Below are 12949 nucleotides of genomic sequence, written 5' to 3' on the forward strand. Positions count from 1 at the left end.
AAGCCCCGCTAATGATTAGATCATTGCGAGTGCCATCCAGCCTATGCACGATATTTTCTGAAAAAGCTTCCATGTAATTATCCCACAGCAGGAGGAGGGTTGAGTCCGCAAGTGCTCACTAAAATTGCAAACAGGTCTTCTAGCTACTTTCATAGCCCAAGCTTTATTACTTCTCTTCGAAAGATTAGATTTGCGTTTTCCGGGCATTTCGAAAAACTATCAAATAATAACAAATAAAAAAATTAAGCTAAAAAACGCTATACTTAAAACTATAAGCGTATACGAAAAATATATAACTAACATAAATACAATTTAATTACAAAAGCATACAACTCACCTAAGTACAATTTATTTACAATGTATACCTGAAATAAAACAAAACAGCAAATCAAGTCTGTATTTATCTAAAATCAAGTCAAATTTATTTTATTTATCGATTGAGATTGAAATAGCTACAAAAGCATAATACAAATAATTTTTAAACTTTTAATTAAAATGAAAATACAGTTGTCAATAATCAGAACACACTGTGCATGTGTGAACTGCCAACACCAGTTGGTGTGATGCAAATGCGTGAATTTTCTACGCGAATTAGGGTAATGCCATGCAGATTAGAAATTTTTAATTTCCTTTATTTAATTTTAATTTTAAAGTACTTCAGAAAGAATTCGATAGATCTATTAATTAACAATGTATAATTTTAAATGCATCAAACTCTGAAAAAATTAACTGAATCGTTTGAAATAATCGGTTGAAAACATGTTAAGCCTAAACTCTTTAGCGTGGGAGAAAAAACTGAAGCCTCACTCATTTGGCGGGGAAATGGCGAGAAAGATTTGGCGGAACAGTTAATTTTTAATTAATAAAAAATAACCACTCAATTAACCGGAATAAATAGTAGCCTATGTCCTATTCCAGACTATAATCTATCTCTCTGCTAAATTTCATTCAGTTCCGTTCAGCCATTCTGGCGTGATTGACTAACAAATATCCATCCATCCATCCAAACTTTCTCATTTATAATAGTAGTATAGATTCCTAGCTGAATGCAGAAGTCACATCGAAAGGAAAAAGACATGGAGTTAGATAAACTATACCGAGACATTTGATTTTGTTTTCCTATCCTAGACATTCTTTATTCTTGTTTTGAATCTTTCCCAGGAGATTTTTCCTTCAGTTACTGATCTTAAATTCCTTGCTATTTTCAGAATTTTGTCATTTTTCTTGCCTTTTTTCCCCTGAATTATCCAAATCCTTTCCGAATTGTTTTAAGTGTTTGTTTTCATCTTCAATAGCAAACAGAATGAATCAAAATAAAAGAGAGATTCTGGTTGGCTAGGCGGCTTGTACAATGTTAGCACTTAGATCTATTATTTTCATAAGAAATGTAAAATCACTGAATTTACGCACGAAAGCCTCGCAAATCTGAACAGTATTGATTTGAAAATTCTTCCCATTTGAAATAAAATAAAAAAAAATATGTTCTAAAATAAATATTGTATTTAAATATTCTAATATAAAAGTATTCTAAAAGAGTTGGTTACATTTACAATTAAAGGACGCCAAAGTGTACATGATATAAGATACTAAATTCCTATTTTTCAAATTGGGAAGCTATCTGTTAATTTAAATTTATACAATCGGTTTAAATAGTCGACTTTAATTTTGACATTTGTTTGTCAATTATTTGTTCTCTACCATTATTTTATTTGTATTTGTAACTGGCTGGTTCAGTTGGAATATTTGTGTTTAATTTTAATTAAATTTTATTAATAATTTGATGTTTTTTATTTCTTCTACAAGGCATTTTCTGCATTAAATTATGATATATATTAAAGCATATTATTTTAATATTCTTACATCAGTTCGGTTTCTTGCATATCCAAGCCTTTCTGTTGGAGTCAATAATATCATTCTCATAATATCATAGTTACTGCCTAAATAATCTCTTTTTTTAACTGCACATTATCTTTCACTCTACTGCAGCTTTACTGAGTTTTACATGCAAATTCAGCAGAAGAGGAACATGATTTTTTTTCTTTATATTTCATTAAAAGAAGAAATTAAAACGATTGAATATTTGAAGCGAATGAAAACGATTTGACTTTAATTGCAGGAGGGAAAATTATTGATGAAAATCATACAAAAAATAATTTTAAAAAATAAGGTGAAAAATTGCAGGATAATAAAATTGATAAAATTAAAAAAATGAAACATTTTTTTAAAATAAAAAATTAATTTTAATTGGTGCAAAAATTAATTTGATGCAATATTATTTTTTGAAATTATAACGGTAATATTATAACAAAATTGTATTCATTTTTTACTGTTAAATTTTTAAAATATATATAAAAAAAGAAGATATTGCTCAAGGGGCACATTCCTACATCTCAAAGTATATTTATGACAAATACGGTTGTTCTAGGACAAACAGCCTATCACGTAGAGCGCCAACACGGTCACACATAGCACATACATATATACTGTTAAAAATCTGTAATGTTGCTTTCCAGCACGGTTAGTTTGATCACTGGAAAGACCACTTTTACTACCAGCTCTGTTGGATGTTGATCGAATGCCGAATCAATGATCTCAATGGTTGGCGACAAACCTGGGGACGAATTTGGGGACTTTGGCGACAAAATAGATAACACTGGAAACTTCCAGAATTTTAGCGATTGAGCCAATCGGAACCGGGATATGCCTGATTGTTCCAGAATCGTCTCTGCCAATCTCCGGGAACTATAAGAGGCTGGAGTTTTATTTAAACTGGAGTTTTATTTCATGGCTATAGTAAAGGATAATTCAATCTATTAGCTAGCAGAAAGTTAAAAGATGCTCATAATGCTTAGAATTGCGGTAATACTTTGTACTAGTACAAAATGTGCAAACTTTACACTTCACAAGACCTGTTTGAAGTTATTTCTGTTCGCAGCTTTGTAGGGTTCACTGCAATGGTCAAGGACTAGTGACTCCTTTCGAATGTGGCCAGAATTTCGAGGTCATTTTCTGCTACTTTTCTATTCCTGTCAAATATTCCATATAAAAAGTCCATGCTTGCCATTTAGACATTTGTTAATTCTTGCAATTCTTTATGTTGAATCCGAACCCTAACCAAACATAACGTTGGAGAACAATGAGTTCCATCTCATACAGGTAGCGTTTCCTTTAATACTTAATTTTATGATTTCGGTTTTTTTTTCTGATTTCAATTCCTCATAACAGTTTATAAGTTGAATTTTGTATTACTTTGTCATCCTATTTAACTAAACTTATTCTAGTTAATTTGTTGTTCCATGTAAAAATGATTTTAACTCTTTATATGAGTCTACAGTCTACGTAACCTCCTTTAAATAAAACCTTTTTATACTAAGATGATTAAACAAAAATTTCAATTTTCTAATACATTAAATACGATAAATGTGTTTGGTTATTATAATCAGAAGACCGACTTTGTAAATAAAAATTCAAATATTCCACTATAAAAATTATGTAACTACATAATTATAATATAATTACATTATAAACAGATTTTTATTTTATGAAATTGTCTATACGCTTGAAACTAATAAGTTAAAATTTATTTGTTGATTTTCATTAGTTGTTTGAATTCCTTCTATGTTTTTATAAAAATATATGAATTATTTTTTCAATTAAAAACAGATAAAAATGAGAGGAATGAAGCAATAAATGGGTCGGAAGAATGGATTTTCGCGTTTTTTACTAATGTTTACGAGCAGCAAATTAAATCAAGTTCCCCTGCTCCTTTTCAGTCTAAGTGAAATAATTAAGTTTCTTTAGTAAATAAATCAAAGTTTTTCTTAGTGTATTGGAACAATTTTTTTCTGATATGAATCAAAAGTTTTTGTTGTAAAGATAAAGAAAAGGAGTAAAAGATTCCAAAATAATACTTTGTTCGTTTTCCCATTAAGTACACATTGTTTTAGAAACAATAAGTTTAAAATTTTCTTTGCCTTTATCGTTTCTTGTTGTATTTTAGCAGTGGCTTTGTTGTTTTAAATATTGCTTTAGAAAAAGTAAAGATATAAAAAGAAAATATATTTCTTAAAAAAAATATTTTCAGAAAAAAATACACCTTTTATAATACTTTAAGAAGCAATTTTTATGCCTGAAATAATTTCATAGTCTAAGAAATACTTTGATTTTGAGATATTTGATAAGCTGATTTTTTAATATTAAATTTTAGTAATATTAAAGTTATTATCACCCTTCTGGAAAAATGTAAACTCATTCTTTATCAATATGCAGTGAAAATCCTATGTAACGAATATGGATTTTAACTAGAATCCCACCTAAAAGTGATTTGGAAAGCATCTTCAAAAATATAAAAATATATACTCATACTGTACGCGCTTATACATATATAGTTTGTGCTTAAAACAAGTAATAATTAAATCGGTTTTAAGTATTGATACGAATTTGTTATATTTCCTCACAAATCAGAATACATACGAATCGTCGTGGCGCAATCGGCAGATTGGCTAGTCTATGGTTCGAATCCCAATCACAGTGCTTTAGCCAAAGACATGAATTCTTTTATTTAAAATGTCATCTATTGTTTATTTAAGATATGGAAGGTTCTAGATCTTTCTTAAATACTCGAATTGGATTGTTCTCGAACATTTTATATGTGCCGAGCCCCATCAGTAGGGATTGCAATACCGGTATACCGGGATACCGAATACCGGTATTTTGAGCCATTTTACAATTTCGTAATACCGGTATTTACAAGTTCAAATACCGGTTTTTCGGTATTTACTAGAAATTTTTTAAAATGTTTCCACTATATGTTCAAGGATCACCAACATAGCAATATAGTATACGTTTTTGTTTTTATGTCTCCCTAACGGGCGAAATTAATTAGCTAATTAATGGCTTAATTAATTGCTTAAATCTAAATTAGCGAAGCATGGATTATCCCTGAAAGAAAATATTGTATCTATAACGACTAATGGAGCAACAGTTATGAACGAAGTTAGAAAGTTGATTGGTGCAAATCAGCAATTGTGCTGTGCTCATGGAATTCAGTTAGGAGTAATAGATGTATTATACCAAAAAAATAAAGAACAGAAGAATCCAAATACTGTGGATATAGAAACTTCGGATTCCGACATTGAAGAGAGTAAGACTGAGAGTGATATTGACAATGAAGATAATGACAATGTAATTGTGGAAGAAAATATTGCTAATGAGGATGAAATATTAACCCATCAAGAATTGCTTCCTATAATTTATAAAGTTCGAAAAATTGTTAAGATATTTAAACGTTCCCGTACAAAAAATGCCATATTAAACAATATGTACTAACTGAAAATAAAACAGAATATATGTTAATATTAGATTCTAAGACACGTTGGAACAGTTTACTCCTAATGATGGAACGGTTTTTGAAATTTAGAAATCCTATCCAAAAAGCAATAATCGACTTAAACCTGCAAATTAATTTTTCAGACAGTGAATTCGACTTAATATCCAGAACTATATCAGCTCTACTTCCAATAAAACTGACTATAGAGGCATTATGTCGGCGAGATTTTAATTTATTAACAGCTAATGAAACAATAAATTTCATGTTGCAATGATGAGAGAACAGCACACATCACTATCTGAAGAACGTAGACGTAGATGCAGAAAGAGCGTTTTCAACAGCTGGTAATTTTTGAACAAAATAACTTTTCTTGCTTAATGACAGTACAACTGATGCATTATGTTTTTTAAGATCACATTTCAAAAATTTGTAATAGTACCACAGACTTAATAGTGATATTTATACTTTTTGTGATTTAAATAAATAAGATGTTTCTTTACTTTTTTGTGATTTTATACTGTTATAATTTATAAGTTACAAATTATTTTTTGTGATATTACACTCTCTTATAAAACAAAGAAACACCTTGTTTTCTTTCTTTTTCTAAAATTTCTAATACCGGTATTAAAACCGGTATCCCGGTATTAAGATCTAAAAAATACCGAATACCGGTATTGAAATTTTGGTTCGGTATTGCAATCCCTACCCATCAGTGATGGGTAAGTTCTCAGTCTCGTGCTGTTGTGAGTTGCTTCGTTCTAATAAATCTAATTGTTTGTATAAATTAACGGCTTAGTTCTTTACATCATGACAATATTGTTACCCTGCGAAGTTATTTTCAAATTATGGAATAGACTTTAAAGAATAGATAGGTATTTTAATGTGTTAAATAGTCGCCGAAGAGGATACAAGAAGAGGGTTATAGAGGCCACGCCCCCTCCCCCAACTCTTAAACAATATTTTGAAAACTGTAAGAAATTCTGCCTTAAGGTTGATAGAATTTCACCCATTAATCAGGCTGTTTATGACTGATAGGTTTTTAAAGACATTTGATCGAAACCAGTTAGGTAAAAGAATAAATAAATTAGTTCCTAGGATATTTTAAGAAAAGTAAAAAACTTCTTTGATGAACAGTCAATTCGCCCTCGGGGACTCTCATGTAAAGTACTATTATAAACACCAGACGTTATATATTACATATAATCGAGCCCAGGCGGCAAGTCAATAAAAAAGTATTATAAGCTATATATTATAAAAAAGTTAATATATACTCTATATTATATATATACATATGCTTTCTCTATATAACGTTTTATATGGTTGAAGTTTGGAATAAATTTAATATTAACGGTTGACAGTCACAGAAACTTTATTCCAAACTTTAAAGACTTATGTGAAAATGTTTAAATAGAAAATTAATGATGCTGTCTTCTCGCAAGATTCCTAATTATGACTCGAATATGAAGAAAATAGATGACTGAATGAAATGAGTAAAGACGATGGAATAAGCAGTTTAAATAATGCGAATAATGATAATGCTATATATCATTCCAGTTTTCGAAGATTTTACAGCATATATTTAACTTTATGATTCTATTTATATTAAGATATATTATTTCGCATTACGTAGTGACGGTTTATCCATTAGGGTTGCAGAGCTGAAGCTCTAACTGAAATTAATTTAAAATGTCAAATTTCCATTTTATATCATTTGTTTACTTTTCCACTCAGAGAATTCGGTTATGAAAGGTAATGAAAACAATAATGAAAATGAAGAAAATGAATCGATGAGTAGAAAATACCTAAAATGAAAAGACAGCAATGAAAAGTATTAAAATTTGTTTAAGGTGCATAGTGATGAATTGGAAAAGAAAAATCTAAACCAAAATTTTCACAGCTCTAATTTGGCATTCAACCAGCTTATGTTTTTTCCATATATAATAAAGAAGGGAAAAATGAAAAGAGCAAAGGAAATCAAAACAGCGTCCGCTTTTTTGAATTGTTTTTCTTAATTTTTCATTCTTTGTCTCTCTCTCTCTCAATCTTTCAATTCCTTTCTTCCTTTGATTTTTTTTTGTTTCTGTATCGCTTTCAGTGACGCTCCAAGGCAAATCCATTTGTTTTAATATAATAATTTAATTTTCTGTTAATAAAACTAGAAAGAACATATATAATATGCTGTTTATTGGTATAACTTGGATTTCACAAAGATATAATGAAACCAAAAGAATTATGGAAAAGCTTTATGTTTGCTCAGATTTAATGATGAAAAATAACTTTATAAAGATTTATAAAGGAATGAATAAAATACTGATAAAGAATAAAAAAAGAAGCATAATTAGCAACTTAATTATTATTATAGAATTTCTATAAAGAATTAAAGAAAGAATAATATCTATAAGAATATAGAAAAATAAATACATTTCATAAAAGATAATTTAATTAGTGTCATAGAATTACAATAATAATAATTTATGAAATGAATAAAGAAAAGAATAATATTAATTATTCTTCTTTCTTAAGCCATTCTTATTATTATTTGATTAATTCTTATTAAAGAATTATTGAAACTAAAAAGAGGTAATATAATATGCTGATTATTTTAATACAGAGCATTTCACAAATATTTCAAAAATTAAATCAAAAAAATTATGTAAAAGCATTTTTTTTTGCTTAGAATAAATGATGAGAAATAGAGTTATAAAGAATTGTAAAAGAATAAATAAAATGCTATGAAAGAATAAGAAAAAAGAAACATAAATTGTAATTTAATTATTTGTATAGTATTTCTACCAAGAATTAAAGAAAGAATAATTTTCATAAAAAATGTAAAAAAGACTACTTTTTGTAAAATATAATATATTTAATGTTATAGGATTACAATAATAATAAATGAACAAAGAAAAGAATAAATTTCATGAAGAATAATATAATTAATCTCATAGAATTACAATAATAATAAATGAATAGAGAAAAGAATACATTTCATGAAGAATAATATAATTAATGTTATAGGATTACAATAATAATAAATGAACGAAGAAAAGAATAAATTTCATGAAGAATAATATAATTTATCTCATAGAATTACAATAATAATAAATGGATAGAGAAAAGAATAAATTTCATAAATAATAATATAATTAATGTCAACCACAATAGTAATTCTAAAATGATATCGCAATAATATAAAACTTCTCCAAAATATAAAAAAGGAATAAATACTACAAATGTTTAACGAATAAATAATCATAAAAACTTCATATTCAATAAATGCAGAACCATAACGGATTTTCAAGTGATTCGAGGCATTAATAACGACATGAAAACCTTTCAACCAGTTTCCCGACAGATTTCCAAATCCTTCGCAAATGCCAGACAGTCTACTTTTCTGTTTGAATAGCAATTCGATTGGACAAAGAGGAATCCATTTCGCTTGGCACTGACTCTAAATGCCCAGCGAAACGAGACGCAGGCTCCTATGGAGACATATTCATGCATGCATTAATACAGTGCCGGACATCCCGTCTGCCGGATTAAATCCCGTTTGACTCACAGTGACAATCTGCTCCAGATCGGGCGAAAATGCTCATAGCTAATTTAAATGGAATCAACAGACTGCGTCTAACTGGAACGGTAACGATTAGAGAGACGGCTTTCAATTAATTTCTGTAGGTATGGAGAATGTTTAATAGGTGAGTTGAGCGTGTGATATTAATCGGAAAGTTTATAATATTCAGATTAATTCAGAATTAGCTTCATTAAATTGATAACGCCTATTTATAAATTTTAAAAATCCAATGGGGGAATTCGGTTCTTCATCTTTTCAGCTCATGGATAATGCTCCCTATAACTTTCCGCTAGAGAGATTATTTAAAGGTAAAACGATTTTGTCAAAAGCAATATCGAATAAAAGGGATAATGGCAAATTTATTTTTGAAAGTGATATATATTCGATGTAATGATTACAAACGGCCATTGAGTAGCAAAAATAAAAAGCAATATTTTGTACAGTCAACAGTATGACGTTAACTTCTCTTCTAATTAATTACCTTTTATTTATAATAATTCTTAATCAATAATTTCTCAATTGTCTTAATAAATGGCAAGAAGCTTGTTATCCAGCTAGAAAGAAAAATCATCTCAAGCAGAGCAAATAATAATATGAAAATTTAGTGAAGCTTCGAACTAATCGAAACATCGTATTATGATAATTGTTTAGACTTTTTTTGACAGTCTTTATATTTTTTATGCAAGAAAATTATACAGAGATTATATAAAAATTCAAAAGACATTCTATCTTCCACTCCGAAATATAGTGAGGTGACAAAAGTCAAGGGATAGCAATATGTAAACATATAGATAGCAGTAGTATCGAACACAAAATGTATAAATGGACAGTGCATTGACAGGGTTTCCATTTGCATTCAAGTTATTCATATTAAAATTTTTCTGAAGTGATTATGTCCTCACGATGGAAATTAACAGACTTTAAGTGAAGAACGGTAATTGGAGCTAAAAGATTGGAATATTCCATTTCAGAAATATTTAGGGAATGAAACATTCCGAAATCTACAATGTTAAGAGTGCCCAGAATACCTAATTTCAAGCACCGAGAATATCTAATTTGCGTTGTCCACCATGGTCAACGTAATGGCCATCCGTTTGCACTTAATGACAAGACTAGCCATATGTGCATAGAATTGTAACTTTTTAAATATCAGCAACACTGCGTGAAATAACCAAGGAATTATATTGGAACATACGAGGACATGTCCGTTAGAACAGTATGTTCAAATTTGGCTTTAATGGGATTTCAGTATATATACTTGGATTTACTGGGATTTCCTGTCTATATGCTTGTCTTTGCTACGCATCCTTAGACTGTGTATGATGCTGTGCCTATGTGCGTTACTATTATTATAGGTGTAAATAAGTGTCTGTAAGGAACGAGCATTCTCTTTGTAAGATTGGAATGTTGTAGCAGTATATATGCTTTGAAGTGCGTTCATCCTAGTAAATATTATTTTTAGCGTAATTCTATCATCATTCCTAATCTTATCGGATCGCTCTATTCTTTGTTAGAATTCCATGCAAGGATCAAAACATTTTTGCCTAGAATCCAGTACAGCTCTTTCATAACAAAAATAATAAGACAAGCTGCCTGTCTTCAAAGCAAGAATTATGGTCCTTTTGAAAACAAATATAATGCCATCAAAAACATAACTTGTAAAAAAACCAAGTCTTGCAACTCAGTTCTTCTGTCGTAAAAAGTTGTGAGATCGATGTAATACCAAGTCGGTCAATTTATTCAGTCCCTACTTAAGGGTCCTTCTGTCTTAAGTTATTACGTAATTAGCTAACCTAACAACATCTTATAGTGACCATATCAATATTAAAAATCTTTTATGGTTTAAATAAATAGATTGACTTGGCCATCGCATGAAAATACAATGTATCTTTACATTAACATATTATATTAAATTAGATTGTTTAGTGCGATTGCCAAGTCAATCTATTTATTTAAACCATAAAAGATATATTTATATTGATATGGTCACTATAAGATGTTGTTAGGTTAGCTAATTACGTAATAACTTAAGGCAGAAGGACCCTTAAGTACGGACTGAATAAATGGACCGATTTGGTATTACATGGATCTCACAATTTTTTACGACAGAAGAACTGAGTTGCGAGACTTGGTTTTTTACAAGTTATGTTTTTGATGGCATCTCATTTCTTTTTGTAGATAGTCATTTTCTTATTTTTGTATGTAGTCTTCCTCTTTTTCTTTTCCGGTACTACTTCTTAAGCTTCAGCTACAGTTCTTCTCAAAGCCCACTCCCTGTCTCTATGGGTTTTTCTCGTAAGCTTTGATGTTACAATTTTTGACAAGTCTGGACGGTAAATGCTTCTTAGTCTGTTGTATTCACAAATTGAGGATTCCTGTGCTTTAATACTTCCAAATCGACATTTATTCTATGTAAGCCGTCCAGACTTTATATTTATATTCTTCTACCATATATATTATAACTTGTATATATATTTATATTACATATTTTGTAATATATATTTATATTACAAGTTATATTTATATTCTTCTGCCAGACTGATTCTCTGAAATTCACCCATTACGTTTGCAGCTTCCACAACTTCAAATTGAATTATTTCAAATTAGATATTGTTACAAAACTGTAATTTTGCTTCCAACGCTGTCATTATAAGAAAGACCGTTTTACAGTAATCTGTATTGGATGCTGTCGGATGCCGAGCCAGTGATCCCAGAGCTTGGTGACAAACCTGGCGACCATTTGGCGACTTGGCGACGAATTTGCCGACAAAAGGGATAATGCTCGAAACTTCGAGAAATTTATCGATCCGCCCATTATTACACGCATATTTTAGTTTTTCCTTGATTTTATACACTAAACACTAATAGTATTCTAAATTTGAAGCTTCTATGTCTGCTAGAAGTGCCTTAGAGTTTTGATGATCGGTCAGTCAGTCAGTCAGTGACAAAATTCACAAATTTTGACTAGTTATAATTCTTAAACTATTGGTTCAAATTTAATGAAATTTGAAATATATTGTGTTTATATAATGCCTGTTTGGTTATTGAAAATTCTGGCTTCTAGTTTTATCCACAACGAAGTTATAGGGGGTCGAAAATGGCCTGAACTGCTTCGAGAAAAGGATGGTACGGCCATGCCGCTTGGTTTTGCTCGACTTTTCGTGGGCACTGCCGTGCCTCTAGATAAACCTAACAAAGGTCAATGGCCAACTCGCTTTCTGTCCTTAACAAAAACTAGATATTAATCCAATAAAAATAAGGAGATTAATTGTGCATTTGACAGTTTTCATTTTAATTCATGGAAAATAAAAGATGAAAGTTTTGATTGTAAAATCTGCTTAAAAACAAGCACCAGAAATGATTAAACAAATTTCTTTTTCAGTAAAAACATCTAAAATTAATGGAACATTTCGACATTGACTTCCTAGTATATTTAGACAATACAGCATATCTTTTTAGTTCTCTTTATAAAAGTCTTCACCCCCTGAACTTATCATAAAGTATGAATGTTGAGTGGAAATCAGCAAATCTTCTAAGGGCACAGAAGTCCTCAAGAGGAATCCCCACCTCTCTTCTTACTTCTGCGTGCTGAATAAGTTGTTTTTTGTGTTTGTGTTTTGTACAGATAGATAAATATGAATTTAGGCCATATTCCTTTCCCTTAGTTTAGGCCATATTTTAATGCACATTTACATTTTTGATAACAAAAAGGGCGTATCAAATTTCATTTATCTAAATCGATGAGTTTTTGAGTTAACACTTTTACATACCTATAAATAAACAGGTAAAAGGATAATTATCCTTTTGACAGATTTCTTTCAAAATTTGCTATCACACTATATTCCTGATGATAAAATTGGGCAACAAATTCCATCCATCAAGTTCTTTGTGTTTTTGAATTATTGTGTTCGCAGACACATAGACATAATACCAAAAATATGCTTTTCGGAACGGAAGTCTAAAAAAGGAAGATAATCAAGGTTTCAGAGCCGAATTTTTTTAACAATTACAATATTCCTATTTTGATGGTTACCATTGATCTGCTTATA

Source organism: Argiope bruennichi, chromosome 10, assembly GCF_947563725.1.
Source record: "Argiope bruennichi chromosome 10, qqArgBrue1.1, whole genome shotgun sequence".
Taxonomy (NCBI): domain Eukaryota; kingdom Metazoa; phylum Arthropoda; class Arachnida; order Araneae; family Araneidae; genus Argiope; species Argiope bruennichi.